Raw genomic sequence first — 19,614 nt, forward strand, 5'->3', positions numbered from 1 at the left:
CCCCTTTCTTCTGTCAGCAGCACAATTCCCAGGGCTGCTTCTACAACAGAGCTAAAGCTGTGAAATCCTTCAAATTACCCCTATGGAAAATCCAGCATTAAGGTGCTTCATTTGTTTGGGGTTTTTTTTCTCTTTTGCTTTTGATGGAGGTGAAGCCCCCAACCAAACAGAACAGAAACATCCAACCCCCTAAAACTGAACAAAAAACTTCACAGCAAAGCCCCAGATCAAACTCAAATGAAACCAATGTACCTTCTCCCCCTTCAGAAAGTCTTTTATCCTCCTGGGGCAACTGAATCACAATTTAGATGCCTTGGAAGGAAGCAGCAGGTCTGGCAGCTCTAATGCATTATGCAGGAGGCCAGACCTCACCAAATGCAATAACAGCACCCTGAACAGTCCCAAACCTCCCCAAATCCATCTCTCCACTATCTCACCCTACACTTTCCCACTTGAAATAGGCCTCTCTGTTTATAGCTTTAAAGATGTGACCCTGCAATCCAGAAATGAGCAGAAACACACGATCTCCTCACATTGATATAGAAAAGAAATTAACACAGAGCCAGGGCATCCCTGGGCACCCACTGCACAGTCTGTGGAGTATAAAACTTGGGGCATTTTAAGGTCCTAAAGGAAGGTCAGCCTTAGGGGTCTGTATTGCTTTAAACAATAAAAATGAACTTTTCCCACTCCTCCGAACAAAGTTGAAGAAAGGAAACAGCAGCACTACCTAAATGCTTTGTCATTTAAAGAAGAGAGGAACAAGAGTTCTTTTTACTCTAAAAAAATAAGCACTGCAGTTTGGTGTGGGGTTTATTTGGACACATATGAGCAAGGAGAAACCACAGCACACACATTAACAGGAAGATGATCTTGCAGCTATAGTCCACTCCTTGACAGAGGCTTATAAAATAGACTTGGAGGTAGTATTTTTATCCATTAATTTCTATGAAAAGATATTACAATACAAACAACATTTCAAAATGGAGAATATGCTTAGAGTGAGAAAAAGAAGTTGGCTTCAGAGAAGGTTTTGGAAAAGGGCAGGGGAGAACCACACTTATCCTGCCAAAATGTGGAAGGGCTACTTCCCAAACAGAAAGATTTGGCGGGTATGAAGCATTTACACATCTCATAGCAAAATACAGAATGTTTTCCTTAAAATATTTTAAGAAGAAATAAAATGCGTATTTCAAAGACACTTTCATGAGCATGTGTTCTAGTCCAGATTACACAACACTGCTTCTATTAAAAACAAAGCCTAGTCTGAAAAAACACCCAGCCACATTCATGGTGTTTGGAAATGAGAAATAGATGACGAGGAGCCTTTTCTTCATTAAGTAACAAATTGCTCCTCAGAGCTGGATATTTTAAGATATCCAAGTGGCCAATTGTCAGCTGGTGTAAATTATCACGGTTGCAGGGAGCTCTATTTTTACCAGCTGAAGATTTTGCCCCTAAGCATCTGCCAGTGAAGCCAGCCAGGGAACCATGGACATATATCTGGAAAGGCATTGATTCTAAAGAATGACAAGGTAATTACAACGTGTTGGGCAATTGCAGGGACGGGGGGAGGAAAAGGATGAGCAAAGTCACAGCAAGTAACAAAACGAGCAGGAAAGCAGACAGCAATCCTGGTAACTCTGCAGGCTTGGCATTAGTGCACCGAAAGCTGTGTTAGAGCCCTCCCTTCCAGCCCTGTGCTGCAGATCCTGGATATAAACTGTGCTTCAGCATCTGGGCTGAGTCAGCACCGCTGTTCCTCCCTGCAGCAGCCAGGGACAGCTGCTGACTGCTGAAACCAAGAGAGTGGATATTCTGAAGAGTAAGATAAAGCATTCACGTGATTTTAAGACAGAATTTTCACGTGTGTCTTGGCTGAACAAGTCTAGTGAGCGTATCCAAAAGCACCTCCCTGACACCTGGAGCTCATCCCCACGCTCTGTGTACCACGCTTGACCGGCTCCTGCCCACAGGGCACCAGGCCCTGGGCAACCTGGCTTAGGGCTGGGCATCATCCCATCCCTTCTAACAGCTGGGGCATCCTCCCAAAGACCTGCACTTGCTTGCTGGAGGTGGCCATCCCCAGCCATGGTTCGGGTTTCTGCTTGTTCTCTGTCACCGAAGGTACAGGGGAGAGTAAAGGAGGTGACATATGGACTCCATCGTTCAGAAGGCATAAAAAGAGGCAAAAAGCCTCTCCTTTATTCAGATGTCTTATTTTATATCTTAGTTCACTACAGGTGGACCTGATTGGTCATTTAATTAATACATTTCACATGACTGGCTAATTAACAAGACACCCATTTAGTAAATAACCTTACTGTAAACACACACAGCACGCGTTGACATGACTGCAGCTGCAGAGATTAAGGATTGTTTATAATTCTCTTCTCTGAGCTTCTCACAGCTTTTCCCAGAACAATGCCTGGGAAGCTATCAATTTCTCCCTGTGACCAGAGAGCTGCCACCACAGTTCTCCACACACCCTTTGCTGGTGTAACCCAACTCAGCCCCTGAACTTGATGTGCAGTTTAGAGACTGCAACAGAGCAGCTTCCAGGGCACCACAGGCGCTGGAATGCTCCAGATTTAAACAAAACACCTTCCCCAATGTAATGATTACATGGCTTTCAGAAGCCATATTCCATGGGGAAGGTGTTCCATGTAATGATTCAGTGCTTTCAGAAGACAAGAGGAGGATAAAAGATGTTTCCCCGAGTGTCCCACATCAGCAGCATCTTTTTGTGTGCTAACAGCTCACCTTCCCCTGCACAGACAGCAGAGGTGCCACTGCCAGCCACCTTCCTGTTGCTTCATTTGGAGGGAAACAAGAGACCGGAGCTGATGCATTTCTGCAGAAGTGAACCATGTCAACCCAGCTGGGCACTGCTGCCTCTTCAAACGATACATTCTCATTGCTCGGAGTGTGTCACCACTTAGACTGAGTAGCCCAGCGACTGGTAAAGAATAACTTCTAATTACGTGGCATAATCATTAATTAGCATTCATCCAGAGATGAAGCTTGCATTCATGGCTGATGAATGACGTGATAGAGAGTGTTGAGCAGCACTTAGTCACATCCCTGGGACATCACGGATATGCCACTGCTAAGCGCCTTTACGTGAAGTCTGGGTACCTCTCTAAATGGCCACTTACTCTCAAAAAACACTGACAGACTAACATACCTGGATTTGGACTTCAATTCAGAGCAGATAATTCTGTCAAGGAAACATTATGAAGAAGATGAAAACCAGCAGAAGCAGATTATTATATTTATGCTGTGCTGGATTCACGGCCATCACTTTTAACAACAGGCTTTATCCTTCATGTAACCAAATTAATGCTAATCTCCTCAAGAGTTCCAGAAATCCAAACCAGAGAAACTCATCATTTTCAGCATTTCAAAACTCACTTCACAATAGTCTGCTTTTCATTTTTATTTTAACCTCCCCACAAAAGCCTGTTTCAGCCTTGCCCAGTAAATACTGTAGGGTATTTACTGTGGACGTCAAAGTGCCGGCCATACTTCCATTTCATTGTACAAGGCCAAGATAACAAATACAGATTTATTATTAAATGTCCCACCTTTCACACTATGCAAATTTGCCCAGCCTGCAGCCTACTTTTGGCAGTCCTCTTTCCCAAGGGCCCTTTAGGAAGAGGCTATCAGCCAGATTAATTATTTTAACAATAGCAGCCTTTTCCTACGGCCATTTTTTCTGTCACCATTATATGACATAAAGCAGGGGGGAGGCAGAATGAATTTATCCAGCTTGTAATATATCTCAGCCCAAAGCTTCCCAGAAGCACTGGATGCAGTGTGCAAGAACAAAGCCACCAGCCTTGCGTGACAAGTTACAGGGGACAAGGGGAGAGCATGGCGTGTCCCTGCCTCTGGAAAAGGCTGCATGGTCCATCTGCCTGGGAAGGCTGACCACCACAAGAACAGAGGGAGGGACAGCTGTTAAAAACCCAGAGCTAAAATAGCCTGCTCTGCCTGTTGGCATTGCTTAGGCCCCCTTGGCTTTCCAGTGGAAAACGCACCTTGTAAATGCTGTGGTGCTCCGTCACTCAGGCGCGGTTCGTTTGCCGGGCCTGCTCTCCTGACAGGACCATAATTGCAGTGACCTCTGAGCAGCATGTGGCACAGGGACACACAGTGACCTTCCCAGATGTCTCAGGGGGAGCCCTGGCACCCCAGGAGTGACCAGCGTCCTGCCCAGCAGCACTGCTCCAGGTCCTCCCAGGGCAGGACAGCCTGGGGCCACAAACGCACCCAGCCCAGCACTGCTGCTGCCCAGGCTGGGAAAAGGAATGCTCAGGGATCCCTGCCACCTGCTATAGACACCAATGTGTTTATAGGGAAAAAAAAACTTATGTACATTACTTTAAAAAACGTACAATTAGGGATTTTCTCACTTTGAGATAACACCTGAATGCAGCAGCTCAGAGTGAGTAGGATAACACAAACCCAAGGATTCCCTAACTCCTCATTATTATTTTTTTCACAACTCAGAGTCACAGATCTGCATGGAAGGAGAGGGAATCATTCCTCTGCCAACCTGAGTTGCTGTGGGTGTCAGGACCTGCCCTTCCACTGGGCTGAGCAGAGCCCTTTGTATTCCAAATTCACTCATTGTGGAGATCCTGGTCCCAGAATTGCAAAACAACTCGGGCACAGAGGATTAGGTCATGTGAATGGGCTGCACTGTATGTTTGATTTAACAGACAACATAAAGCAGTTGGCACTCTGCAGCCCGCTCTGCAATGTTTACAAAATGATAATAACCGCAAAGAAACGCCAACAGGAACTTAGCACAAGTTAAACAAATCACCCTCAAAGTGGCACTCTGACACAATGGTGTCAAAACACATTTCCTTTCCCACTGGAACAAACCCATTATTTCATGCCGGCAAATGGAGGGGAGAAAAGCGGTTTTAAACCCATGGGAAAATGGCACATTCACAGGGACATGAGCGAGGCTGGTGAGCTCACAGAACTACTCAGGGGGAAAGTTGGGCTTCCTCGGAGAACTTCTGAAGGCAAGAGGTTTGACAGATAAAAAGCCTCGAGGGTTATCCCATGTCAGCATGAATCCAGGAAAAGACAATGCCGTCTTCATTACTCCAACGGGCGCCAAATCGGAACACTCCCACAAAATGAAAAAAATTCATGATCTGCCCCTCCTTTTCCACACCAGCAGAGAAGTGAGAGAGACAGAGGACAAGAAATGGTTTTCCCAGTGCTCCAAGACTGGCCAGTGTAAGGCTCTACAGGAATCAACACAGCTTTGAGCAGACTGACTCAAATCCTCCCAGGCCAATGGGAATGTCTGATTAGGAGAGGTCCAGGCTAAACTCTGGGAGTCAGGAGGGCTCACCCATCCAACTGCACAACCTGCATTTCCAGCTCAGTTTTCCAGCTCAATATTTCCCAACCATGTGTCTTCAGAAGACTCAGTGCTTATGGAACCAAAGACAAACATTTCAAGGAAAAACAGATGTCAAAAATCAAGGGTCACTCTCCCTGGCACTTCACTTCTGCAGGAAGTACCTCCATCTCTCCCGCTATTTCTGCCCATGGTGTGAAGGGCTCAGATGCCAGCTGGACAAAACACCACATCCACAAACTTCAGTGCCAGTCAGCGTTGGATGGAGAAGTGGACAGCCCAACCTATAATCCCATCATAGAGTAATTTAGGAATCAAAGGAATTTAAGAAGTCTTTGAATAGGATTTTAGGGCAAAGCTTGTGAAACCAGGGGATCCAGGACCTACAGACGTGGTAAATCCCTCCCAACTCGACCTCCCCCATGAAGCGCGGGTCGAGCACAATAAATCCTGGAGCAGCTTTCAATGGAAAGCCAAGTGACTACAAGTTGAGTGGTTCTAACACTGCCAGCAAAAAGATACCAGTCTGTCAGTGAGATTAAAATCACTTATTACACAAGTTCAGCACAGGATGCCATAAACTTCAATCAGGAGGGGAAAAGCTTAAATAGCCCTGTAGATTCCTGTACATCAGCAGCAGTGAGGATGCCAGGAGCAGATCTGCTGGTGCTGCAAACCTGACTGATGCATGCCTGAGGTGAGGAGAGAATCTGCTGCACTCATGGACAGGAGTCCATTAGGAAATGGTTTTTTTAGTTCCTAAAATGACAGCACAAACAACTGCCTGAATTGTTGCTTACATTGAAGAATTTCTCTCAAATCTCCATGGCCAGAGATTAAGCAGTCACATCACTGAAAGATTAGTCAAAACTATGTAAAAGCACAAATATCCCAGAATTAAGAGGAGAAACCTAGATGGTTGATTTACATGTCTGAAAGAGAGCAACACCGAGTCTGCTGTATTACAACAGTTAGTGCAAAACTTCAGGCCAATTGCTAAGACAAAAGCCCAATAATGATCTGTACTGTGCAACCATGGAAGGTCAAAGAGTGCTGGAAGTGTTTTATGGCTTCCTCTTTGAGCTCACCAGAGGAAACCTGGAGCGATTACATGTGGGGATGATGAAGGGGCAGGAGGGGAGGATGAGGGTCAGTTGCACCATCACTTCTGAACACTTCTAAAGAGAAACCTGGGAGGTGGAAACCCCGATGTGGACATTTCTGGCACCCCAGCCAAAGCCTGGCTGACTGGGAACACCACAGAGCGGGATCTGACATCTGTTCACTGCTAATTACAACAGTGTCCCTAATACACAATATTGATTTTCCTCTTCTGATTGCTCAGGCTCTAGAATGTCTCTCTCTGTTTTTACTGAATGTTCCCAAGTGTTCCTCCTGGAGCTGAATGGGCTGATTCCCTCAGACACCTCACTTGTCTCTAGAGGCACCTCAGCTCAGTAATTAGGCTGCCACCTTTCACTTCTTTCTGGTTCCAAACAATGCTTCTGCAGGCTTGTTCTGAAGCAAACCAGCCATTTAACCACACACAAAGGGACTGCTGCCTTCCCAAAGAAAACGAAGTCAGATTTGTGAATTTCCTTGGAGAAAAAAAAAGGTGTAATTACCGCCCATTAGTAGCAAGCCCTCCCCTCACAAAAGGTTGAACACTAACATTCCTTAAAGGGTTTCCTGAGGTTTTTTTTGCTTGGTAAAAATATCCCAAAAGGGTGGAGGAAAGAAAGCCCTCCACAACATAAGCAGCATGGAGTCTTTTTGCCGGATAATGCATTTCTTATTTTGGCAATAATGAAAGGCATGTTGGGCGCTTTCTAAAGCAGTTTGTACCAGATTGCTGCCTCCCACTGTACAAAAAAAAAAATAATGATCCCTTCCCCACCCCATCCCAACAGTAGCACGCCATCCCCATGGCACAATATCCCATTGTATGCTCTGAATGCTGGCCTGGCAGAGGAGCTGGCAGCAAGGAGGGAGCAGAAGTGCCGCAGTGCCAGCTCGGGGGAGGATGAGTGCTGGATGCTGCCAACGTGTTGATCCGAGGAAAGGAGAAGGGGCCCTGCAAAGATAAATGCATGGAAAGATGCCACACTCTGGCCCTGCCTCCTCTGAGCTGCTGGAGGAGATGGGGAGAGGAAGCTGGAGATGGACTGCACAGGCATTTCAGCAGTGCTGCCTTCTCCGCTTGCAGGGCAAGTGACAAATCTCCTTTTTCTCGTGATTCTGGAGTATAAAACAGGAACCCTATTGCAGCTGTCCCTGTTTTTTTCTTTCTATCGCACTTTCCTATCCCCTGACCCCCTGCATTTATCAGACAAGTTGGGGATAGGTTTAAAGTCTCCCACAGCCCACACTGAGCACCTGGAAGCCACCCTGAAAGCTCATGACAAGGCTGAAGCCACCTTCAAAAACAGAGCTGTACAGGAAAGGAGGGACACATCCATCCACCTCCTGTGTTCAGTGAATAACCTATCTCCAAGGATGCAATGAAAAAGTAGCCCCTGTGCTCAGGTAAGGCACGGGAACTGACAAACAGCACTTGGGTTTCTAAATGCCTCAGCCACGTCCAGAACTTCCCACCTAGGACAGCATGCCTGGCTAAGCCCTGAGGTGTGGAAGGCCCACACTAAACAATCATGAGCCCATGGCTATTTTCATAATGACTATGAAAACAGTGATCCCATCACTAGGAGAGTCTCCTGGCAGAACTTGTGAAGGCAAGGGAAAAGCCATTTCTGCATGGATGGCAGCTGCTGTGCCCCAGCTCCTCCTGGCTGACCCTGAGCCCAAGGGGCTCTTCCTTCCCCCGTGCCCTCTTTGCTTGCCATGGCTCTCCTGGCAGCCCTTTTTCCACAGCCCAGCAGTGGGGAGGCTCTCAGCCTGTTGCCTCCTGCAGGACTTGGTTGACAGCTCTGTTTTGTTTGTGGCTCCTCTCCGTTTAGCCACATAATTATGTCCACTTGCAGCACAGAAACCAATTCCAAGAATAAAGTGACTCACATTCATTAGGGCTGTTTGTACAGCATCTGATGATGTTGTTGCTCCATCCAGAAAGGACTCTGTGTCCATGCTTGTGGCATGCCTGGGTGGACCCATGACACTGATGAGTTTGTCCACTGAGATGTGCCCACCTCCACCCCATGACCAGGAGCACACAGAAAACTTTAAACAGGTTTTTGTTTTACCTGTCTAAAAACCACATCCCATTTTCTCTTCAATGCTGTTTTAGAGATTATTGGGAGTTTTTACTCCAAATGAGCTATGACAATTTATTGCTATTACCTTGTATTAAATGGCACGATTTTGGTTATTTAGGCTGAATCCAGGGTAACATAGTTCATAAGCTCATAGTTAATAAGCTTTAAAGTTTTAAAACAAGTACACCACAACCACACTTCTGGACAGGCAAAGAGCTGATTACATAGAACCCAAGCAAGGAGATGACACAAAAAACAAACTCAAATTCTCCACAAACTTTGGCTGCAGTCACACAATCCAGCAGCACACTCCCCTGAACTACAGGCTTTTCCCACTATACCAATTAAAGAGACATTTTAGGCACTTGGAAGCCCTAGTGTAGGCACAATGTGAAAACGTTTGTTTTTTGTTTTTTTTTTTATAATAGATTGGTAAGCTTGTAAGTTAACATCTCTTTGAAATATTTGCCCATTAAAAGCTATACAGCTGACCCTGAGGTGCCTCAGGGAAAATGTAATATTGTTCTTCAATAATTAGGTCAGAATGTGATATTTTGACCTCTGTGTACTGCTGCTGAGAAATATGAGCAAAAGTCAGTATAACCTGAGGCTTTCATGATAGGGTCAGAACCTCTGTACTGTAAAATATTCCAGCTGACCCCAAGGGGATTCAAGTCATTACTGGATATTCCTTCTCTCATACTGTCTTCCCTCCCACTGACAGCAGTGTATAATATTTCCATCAGCAAAAAAACATTCCCCAATTTAAAAAAATGTCCTTCTCATTCACAATCAGCAAGGGTCATCTCCAAGGTGTATTTTGTCCTCCTGCAAACACAGCAACTGTTTCTTTACTGAAGTGGCAAATAAAAATCTGTGCTTGGTGCCGAGTTTAGTTAGAAAAGTGTTTTGTTTTTAAAAAAAGAAATATCTCGTCTTCAAAATCACCCAAGTAACACTAAAGCTGTGTCCTGCTGACTGTCAATAACAACTAAATCTTTAGGAGGTGACATAATGACAAAATTGTTGCAAGCAGAGGGAAGCAGAAACATTTCACAGACTGAATATGGCTATTTGGCTGTTTGCAGTTTTTCAGAACACATTTGCTATTTGCAACTTTTGAAAAAAGCAACAGCAAGTGCACAGCACTAAGCCCAGAACATTTTCCAAAAACCCAAAAGCTCTGATGGGAATGTGCACATGGCTTTTGCTCCATGAGATGAGATGAAAACCAGTTGTGCTGACCCAGGCTCTGGAGCTGGTTATATTCCCACTAAGAGGGACTGCCAGTTAAGAGAACTGACAGCTTTCTTTTGCCAAAACTTTTGGGACCACCAAAGTTCATGTGCTCAGGCTAAGTGTGTCTTACAAAAAATCGTGGATCTCTGCTCATTTTTCCATGTGCCAGAGCAGGAGATAGATAGCAATTGTATTGTGAGGCCAATAACCACCTCACTTTATTCATTCCTCCCCAAAAGACTAACATTGTTTGGTTTTCCAAAAGCTTGATTTATTACTTCCAGCAACCCGGATGGGAATTAATTGGGAGAAAATGCAAGAGCTGTCCAAACAGAAGCAAGCCTGCACAAGAGCTACTGCCTGTAAAGCAAAGCTGAACTGAGAGCTGGAAAAGGTCACATCCTTTTATTTCTGCAGGCAATTAACCCTCGGAGCGGCTTATTCAGGGATTCGATCCATTCCTCAAGTAGAAATACCAAACAACTCCCTCAGTTTAATATTGATAGACAATGTTCCTGTTGAGTTAACTCAGCTTGAGCCTGTTCAAACACCTAATCCACCTCCACTGTGAATCTGTGGGAATGGTGGGCTGGATTTCCACAGCTCCCCTGGGATGAGCAGCACTGCTCCCACCCCCAAGGTGCTGACAGAGGGGAACACCCTGTGGTGCTGACGTGGAGAACCAAAGTGCTGAGTGCCAGTGCCTCTGCAGAAACTCTGGGCCAGCAGAGCAGACTTTACAAGTGACTGGATGGATCTCCTGGGGTATAAAGCTCAATAAAGTATTTTAGAGGGCAGAGATTGTCAATAGCTTCTCCTTTCACACTACGCTTCTGTTTACAACACTACTGGGAAATAGATTGTTTTAAAAAATTTATTTTAAAATGTCCTCTTCTCACAAAAGCAATGGTGAAACTGGTTCCTGTGAGAGTGGTGCAGCCCTGGCACAGGTTGCCCAGAGAAGCTGTGGCTGCCCCATTGCTGGAAGTGTCCCAAGGCCAGCTTGGATGGGGCTTGGAGCAACCTGGGATAGTGGGAGATGTCCCTGCCCATGGCAGGGGAGGTTGGACCAGGTGGTGTTTAAGGTCCCTTCAAACCAAACAATTCTGTGATTCAGTGTAAGATGAAGTGACACTACCAAAACATAAAAAGAGCTAAATGAGGCACAGGCTTGGTGCTCATGACACCAGCTCCAGTCACCTCCAGAAAACCTCCTGTATTGCATGAAGACAAGTTACTGCTGGAAAGCATGTCAAATAAAAAATGGTACCATGAATAAAGGCAACTTAAATATACATTCATTGGAAAAAATAAAGCCTCAACTTCACCATTTCCAGAAAACATCCTATTTGAAATAATAGCAGCAGCTTCACAGAAATGATGCAAAGACAGAACACAGCTCTTGTTTCTCTCACCATCAGTGAAACAGAGGAAAAGTCATTTAGTGTTCAGCTCCAATGGAAAGCACCACTGCTTTTAAGTTTTGAAAGAAAGCCAACCAGTTCACTTAGCATTTTCTAGTAATAAGCATTTACCCAAGACAAGCATGCCAGCCTTTTGTTTAGTACAGAATTATTGCCTGTATGCCTTGAAAATTGAGCCTGTCATGCAGATATTTTTTATAAACAGTAGCTCACACCCATTTAATAAATGAAAGCATCTCGGACACAATCATAGAGATGATTGTGTCTGAGATGCACAGAGCAATCAGACACAGGAATGTGGCCATTTTACAAAGCACTGATCACATTTGCAGGCCCCCAGCTTCTCTCCCTTCCCTCCCCATGGGCAGCACCTTGAAAGTGCTGGAACACGGACGGAGCGAAACGGAGTCAGCTCAGAAACGGGCACAACATTTAAATCCACCACCAGCGTTTCACTCAGGTGCCAAAAAGCCCCCCCAGCACAGCAGCTTCAGAGCTAAAGAATGCACAGCACACCCCCAGCTGGTTCCAAAGCTGTGCCATTTCACACCAGATCCCAACCCAGCAAAGGTGATTTGATCACAAAGGTACACAGAGACCTGTGATGTAGATGGATGACTTGAATACAGTTCTGCTTCTTCCTGCAGATATATTATCCTCTAAATTTAATAAACAGAAATGCAAAAGCATTCTTTTTGTTGCTGTTTTATATTTAATCATCTACTTTCAAGCACCCCTTCAAGGTGCTTAAACTAAGAGAGCTTAGGCCCAGTAAGATCTTGGCTATGTGATGCTAAGTGGTTTTGACAAGCTTTATTATAATTACTTTAAAATGCTTTGTTCTGATGCTCGTGTTTGCTGAAGTCTTTGATGGGAGATTAAATTACCTTCACCCAAAATTCCTATAATAAATTAAAGAAAACAGAAATGTAGCGTCAATTTGTGTCCAAATCTGCTTACAAAAGAGAATTAGCTCAGGCCTTTGCCCAGCCAAGCACTCAATCATGTGCATAATTTTTATTACGTCAGTATTCCCACTGATGTCAATGACCAATTGCAGCTACAGTCACAAGTTCTATGCATGCCTGAGTGCTTTCCTGGAGCTGGGCCTGAGAGGATTCTCAACACATGGCAGGGACCTAGGACAGCCAGTCCAGGGAAAGTCTCTCGGGAGCAATGTCAGGAGAAAGCTCAGCACGCAGCCCGATGCTCCCTTACAGACAGAACCAAGTCCTGCATGATAAAACTTCAATTACATTTATAACATAAAACAAACCAGCACCAGGCTGCCCTGAGCCAACAAAGTACCATCCAAACTTCAGGCAATTCATTGATGATTAGAGCACTGCCACTTAATTAAATAAAACTCTGACAGATACAAAAAATGGTGAGGTTTACTGCATTTCCATATAACCACAAGTCACCTTATCACATTTTATGGAGTCCAGGGGAACAAATGGGTATCTCCATTTCCCAAAGGAACTACTTGGGGAAGAGCTACCTTGGGTCAAGGACTTGCACGTCCCTGGGCACTTGCCTGCAGCCAAGAAGTGACTGATGCTGACTGTCCTGAAGGCTCCTTGAGAGAGAGAAAAGCATCGCTGAGATGCATCCTCAGCTGGGAGGCAACAGAACCAGAACAAAAGCTTTCACACCAGCAAAGTTCTGGGCTCCCAGGCTGAGCTTCTGCAGAGGCAGGACATGTTATCAGTGCTGTGGGGTTGAAGGCAGGCTCGGGCAGCCAGAGAAAGGGATTTAATTATCACCCACATCCTGTCTGCAGGCAGGGCTGCTGCTTTGATGGCTGCTGCCACTTGTTCTCCCCCAGAACACGCAGGGAAGATAAGGTAAGGAGTCTTTGGGTTCTTCTGCCTGCAGAGGATATTGTTTTCCTTCTTCTTTTAGAAACTCTGCTCTGTCATAGCTCTTGGCCATTACTCAGAGGAGTGAAAAACAAATATTTCCTGCTTTCTGCATAAAGCAGTGATTACACTTGCAATAATTTGCATTGTACTTCACCAAGTACCTTTTAATGCATAGTGTGTATGTGCCCATTAACACCACATAAATAAATATATACTTACACACATGTATTGGTAATATTGGGCTTGTAGCCTCCAGATTTTTCTCAGAATGACTGCTCTCTGACATCCTTTTGAACAACAAATTTCAACATGTAGTCATTACTACTAACACAAAGAAAAACCTACAGTTTGAATTTCAGAGACACACTTAAACTCATCCTAATACAACTAATTTTTTATGCTGACCAGCACCTAAACTTATGCCTAAATGGTAAATTTGTGGCTTTGCTCCATTTTTAAGTATGTGTGTTTTATTTCTGCACAACAAACCTACAAAAGTTCTGTGTAACTCTGGGCAAATACCAATCATTGCTCTGAAGATAAAGCATGAAAAATCTCCTGCTTGGTACCACATTCATCCATCTTGTACCATTATTCTAGCCTTGGTGACAGCTGCAGCTTCCAGCTCCTGGGAGACCAGGAGGAATGATAACAAACCCTTCCCAAGCTTCATACTTAATAAAATAAATCCAAAGCATCACAATAAGCAGCACAGCTCTTGCAGAACAAGTGCTTCAGTCTTTTTGTGCCAGTGATTTCCTGTTTATACACACCAAAACTACATTTTAAAATACTTTATATAGGTATATATTTACAGTGGCTCACTAATATCAGGCACAGACACCCTGACAGCTCAAACATGCTTTTGTTGATATTCAAAGAGGATGAGCATGGGGTTGATTTATTTTTTCCTTTTCCCTTAGGAATGGTTTCCACAAAGGGCAAATTTAATAATCAATTACTATATAAAGAACAGAACCTATATTAAGGTACAAATCTTCATCCAGCAGTTGCAATATAAACAGACATATCTGGTTCAGAAGTTCCCTTTTCATTACCTTTCTGTTTGCTTTTAAACTTCCTTAATTTCTTCATACAGTTCTTTAATAACAGTTCAGCAGTGTTAAGCATCTCCTGGTGGGGGGGAGCAGTAAGAGCATCAAGCTCCTTCACAAGAGGCTGGGTTTGCACATTTATTCACCCTGCTGTGAAAACCCCTGGTGAATTTTTGATTCTGTGGCTGCTTGTGTCTGAGGTTCAGCTTTAGTTACTTTTCAAAGATTAATGGTGAGCCAGCCAGAGCCCAGGGCTCTCTATTAAAGTCCTGCCTGTGTTTACAGAGCCCCACAGAAGAGGGCTGCCTGCCCTGCATCATTTCCCAAAGGAACAGGGAGCTCCTCTGCTGCTGCTGCTCCATCCTACAGCAGCTAAAGACAAAGCAAGGGCTTGCATGGATCACAGGGCTCCACGTCAGTCTGTAACAGAAACCAAAATTCACTCTTTCATTTGCACTTCAGAGTGCAGAATGCAAACCTGTACATCAAACCAGAACCAGCAGAGGGACAGGAAATAGTTCAGCAGTGTAAAAAGCTGTTATTTTTTATATAGAACTGACGTAGCCCTCATATACCCTTATTGAAAGACATTTTTGAGCTGTTTTATGAAGACAGGATTCTTAAATTAACCTTGAGGTCTAATGGAGGTATTAAATATGAAAAATTGTGGAAAACCCCACCAGTTCTCACTGATATTCTGTTCTGAATTAGTAACATTAATCCTAATCTTTACATTCTGCTCAACTTTGAAACGTGCATTCCAGACAAGTAACTCTGATGCTTCTCAAACTTCATCTGAAGTTCCTAAAATGGAATTTTCCAATTTGAATCATCTCAGCTTAAGAACAGAGACCAGAAGTGCCTCAGTACAATTCACACATATATTTAAGGACACGACGTTCCCCAGTGCTGAAATAAAACATTTTCTAATGATCTGCAGGAGCTCAGATGAGATGCCTCATGCATTTGCCCTTTGCATGAAAGACCAGAAGGAGATGCCAAAGGGGTTTAAAGATGCTGCATGAACACTTGCATAGTGGTATTGATCTGGCAGAAAGAAATGCCTGCCACGTCACAGCACAGGTGACCTTAAATCTGTCAGTGATGGAAGAAAAAAGAACTATTTACAGTTTAAACTCCAGCTTTTAACCTGTTTGCAAGTGCTGTCTGGGACACCTGAAGATTATTAGGTCTTACCATCCTTTTAATGATTTTTTTATTATCATTGATTTTCTTTTTAATGCCAAAGAGCCTGTGTTAGACTCCTGGAAGCCAAAAATACAAACTATTCATCCTCCACGAGGCCCAAGGAATCCAACACCTTCTTCTCTTTATTTCATTAGAAATTTGAAAGTGAAACATTTTCTAAAACGTAGAATTAAAAATAGGATGAAGTAAATACAAATTTATTTTTGAAGAGTCCTCACAGGAAAGGCAATCCAACCAGCATTAAAAACAGGGGCTCAGAAAAAGCACAAAAAGTGCTCTCCATGCTTTACAAAGCCCATTTTCAAGCTTATGATCTGACAGGAGAAGAGTAACATAAATCCAAATGGTATTTGAGTATTTTTTTTTTGTTTTCCAATGCTCACTCAACTTCCAGGCACCTTTGCTGGTGAAGAGGGCATTTCTTCAAACCAAATCATAGGGGTTCCTTTTTGGGCTGCTTAAAATGCACAGGGCTACCTCATGTTGGTGCCAGAAGTCAGGAGTGAAGTAAAGACACCCAGAAGATACAAAACATATAAAAAATACACTCAAAAAGAAGTCCACTTTTTGTCTCTTGTCTCCAGACTCAATTCAAATGTTGTACTTAGGAAATGACAGGACTCTACAAATAATGTTTCCAGTTCTTAAATTGTTTTGTCCCAAGGCTAATTATATTAATAGACTTCCCTGGGTTTAATTAGCATTTTGTATAACCCCAGCTGATCATTAAAATTTCATTTAATCTCATCACCAAAGTACATATTTTAGGTCCAGTCCAGATGAAGGAATTGCAAGTATACAATTACAACTGAGTGGATGAGCCAGGGCATTTTTCACTCCTAAATTTAATTTCAGTATCTCAGGTCCATTAGTGTGGATTGCTGGATCTTCCTCCTTGTTTAAGAGACAGCAGCAATCAATCACAACCTCCTATTTTGTATATTGGGAGCACTAATTCTCAGTTCCTGTCACTCAGCAGTTGCAGGTGGCCCTTTCCTATCCCAAACTCAAGGTCTGCCAATCTTCAATTATCAGACACGCACGTAGCATGAAAGTTTATTCAGATAACCTTTCTCATGCCTCCTGAAAAGCTTTAGGAACCTCTGGTTTTCCAGTTCCATTTTCCTGGGTATTGGCTGGAAGGTACCAGCAGACATCTCAGTGCAGGCAGTTTCACGCTCAAATTAAGTTATTTTGCCAATAAAACAATTTCACCAAAGAACACATGCTCCAACCAGTAAAAGAACTGGGCAGCTTCTACAGCTGTGTTTGTGACAGGACTTTCACTACCCAAATTTTTGTAGCAAAACCTCTGGAAGTACATCAGGCTCCCAAGAGCTGAATCTGCCCTTGGGTTTCTGAGGAGCTGTGCTTCCAGGTGAGTTATTGGGTTGGGAGCTAGTGAGGCCCAAGAGAGGGATTTGTACAAGCCCAGAGCTCTGGGCACACACAACTCCACAGCTCCTTTGTGGTGCCCACAGGGAAGCATCAACTCCTTTTTGGAGAGGTACATGAAGGATTGAGCACAGCCCCTTCCCTGCCTCTGAGGCTCAGCCACTTGTGGAGTCCTGCATGCTGCAATTCCCACCACGTGGGGAATAATGGCACCACCAGGAGCAGCCTTACAGCTCCAGCTGAGTCCTGGAAACATGGCAAACTGAGATGAAACCAATCCTTCCAGAGGGAACCACAGCATAAGCACACATAGGCAAAACAGCAGCAAGAGCAAAGCCTAAATCGTCTCTATTAAAACCAAAATCAAGCAACAAAACCAACTGCATCAGCACTGCTTTATATCATAATCCTGTACTTTATCCAGACAGATAAACCCCAAGAAACGGCCCTGCTGCACAGAATTTTATAAAACAACTGGACAAAGCTGTAGACACACCTCTGTACAACAAATTCCCACAGGAGAGCTTTCCTCCTTCCCTGAGCTCATAGGGACAGGCTGTAAAGGTGCTTTGGGCACACTCCTTGTTTCTATGTCATTATCTGCCATCTCCACTTCAAAAGAAATCCCAGGGCTGGATACAGAGCCTGGCCCTGGATAACTTATGGAACCATTAATTCCTCTCCTTCTGGCTTCCCCACAACTCAAGCTGCAGCCAACACCTCTGTGATGAAAGGACTGAGCTCATGGAATCTCTGCTGCTTGTGAGCACCGATTTTCCATGATGCTGAGGGCTCCTGCCCAGGTACAAAATGACTCCAACTCCCAGCTCTCAGTTCAGATGGAAACTTTATTCTAATGTAAGTTCAAGTCTTGAATAATTGCTGCTGGGCACCAGAACTTGTGCAGCTCAGATGTTTACAAGGTCTGGTTTACATATACTTGTGGTAGCAGCCTTTAGGTTAAACTGAGAACACACAAAATTGTTTGTGTTTCCGAGAGTTTGCTTTAATTGTCCAATATTTTAATAATCTGCTTACAGCCTGTCTGGTTTTGTTTATCTGGAAGAAGCAGTTTGCATGAGCATGATAATTCAATTTAAAAAATGCATTCCCTGTAGATGTCTCCAATATGTAGAACATTTTGGTCAGTGATGTGCTTCAAAAAGGCTGTGCTGCACTTCCTACACTGAAGCCATAACACTCTTTCCTTGGGGGAAAAGGTTATTTGGTGCATGAGAAGTTAGGGATTTTATTCTGTTAAATATTTTGTTGCAGATCTGACCTCCTTGGGCCATTTTTGTTTGCACAGATCTTTCCCACCAAGTATTAGTCATGCTCTGAGTTCTGTTAAAATAGTTTTGATGAGAATTCTTGTAGCTGGCACAGGGGCTCAGAAACAAAATAAAGCTGACTTGTAAGCATTTATTTTATCCAAAGTTTGTGGCTCAGCTGCTTATCTGAACTTCCATTATAAACTTTGGCTTGCTTGTAAATCTTAGGAAAGATCTTTTCATTAAACCACCAGGCATTAACATGAAAATTCAGTCAGGAAAAGCAAGTGCTTTGAAATTAAATTTAAATAAAAAGAAGCTCTTTTTCAACCTATTAGTACTTTAAGAACTTGATTTCTAGATACAATTAAAAGCAATTAAACCCCAAAGCTCCAGAACTGCACTCCAAGGAGAACACACAGTGGCACAACAAAACGCAGGGATGCAATCAGAGCTGTGTTGAAAGTGCTGATGTTTTGTGTGCCTTTGGCTTTTAAAGCACACACGAAGTCACTGCACTGAGAGAAATTAAGCAGCCTGCATGGGAGGGGGGCCCAAGCAGCTGCATCTCCCATGCTCTGGAATGGCTCATCAAAAGCAGAGAGCTGCTGGCACTTCTGAACAAACTCCTGTTCCAGGCTCTCTCTCCGTAAATCCAGTTTCCACAGGTGGTTCCTCAGACCCCATCTGCTCCTCGACAACTTGCTCAGGTTGTCGGATCTCAGCACCAGGGAATCTCTATTCTTGCCAGGCAGTGTAACCTTCTGTATGGCATGCTCTCCACACAGCCCCCTCCACTGCTGCTATCCCTGCACAATCAGCACGTGCTTGCACATCCTTCAGTGCGCAGAGAGTCCCTGATTAATTACCAGCACCCTTTGTCAGAGATCACCCAGGGAGGGACACCAAGGGGAACTGGCTCTCTGGAGCCTGGAAGAGAGAGAAGCATTTGCAGGAAGGACTCTCTCCACTGCCCTTAACTCTATGGCCAGGGCAGTGTTTATTTAGGCACTGTTTCACTCGAGAGGTTTTGAAATATCCTTGTGTGTGGTTTGCTTGCAGGTACAGTCATCACCTTGTTTTAAATACCACAGCTCAGCTGAGGTAGCTTGTTAAAGACACTGTGCTTGTCTGTCAAAAAGGGACATGGCCCTGGCAAGGAAGGGTGCTGCTCCCACAGAAGCTCCAGTCGAGCTGCTTGCAGAAGAAATTGCTCCTACACTTGTGCAGAGACCTCTGCCAAGGAAAGAAAGTTCAAAACAGGACCAAATAAGCTGAAGGTGGAGAGGAAAATGAATAGAACAGCATCAGGTCCAGCATCTTTTCAGGCTGATGATTTCAAGAGCTTTCTGCTCTGTTGGCAACTGAGCTCCAGTCCACTTCACTCACTCAGCATCTCTCCCAAAAAGTACATTTCAGCTCTGGCTCTCTTCAGTCTTCTTTTTTCTTAATGCAGAAAATCCAGTACCCAGGTGTTAATGCCATTTCTCAGTCAGGAAGTAACAGGCAAAGCTCCATTAGGAAATTGTGCTACCAGGACATTTTACATTCT

General features: G+C 44.1%; 1 protein-coding gene across 3 annotated transcripts in view; it reads right to left on the bottom strand.

Annotated features, from left to right (window-relative positions):
* The window catches only part of PLCB1 (phospholipase C beta 1), a 330,038-nt gene that overhangs the window by 204,783 nt on the left and 105,641 nt on the right, over positions 1 to 19,614 (bottom strand). The window lies entirely within an intron of this gene.

Source organism: Molothrus ater, chromosome 3, assembly GCF_012460135.2.
Source record: "Molothrus ater isolate BHLD 08-10-18 breed brown headed cowbird chromosome 3, BPBGC_Mater_1.1, whole genome shotgun sequence".
NCBI lineage: Eukaryota > Metazoa > Chordata > Aves > Passeriformes > Icteridae > Molothrus > Molothrus ater.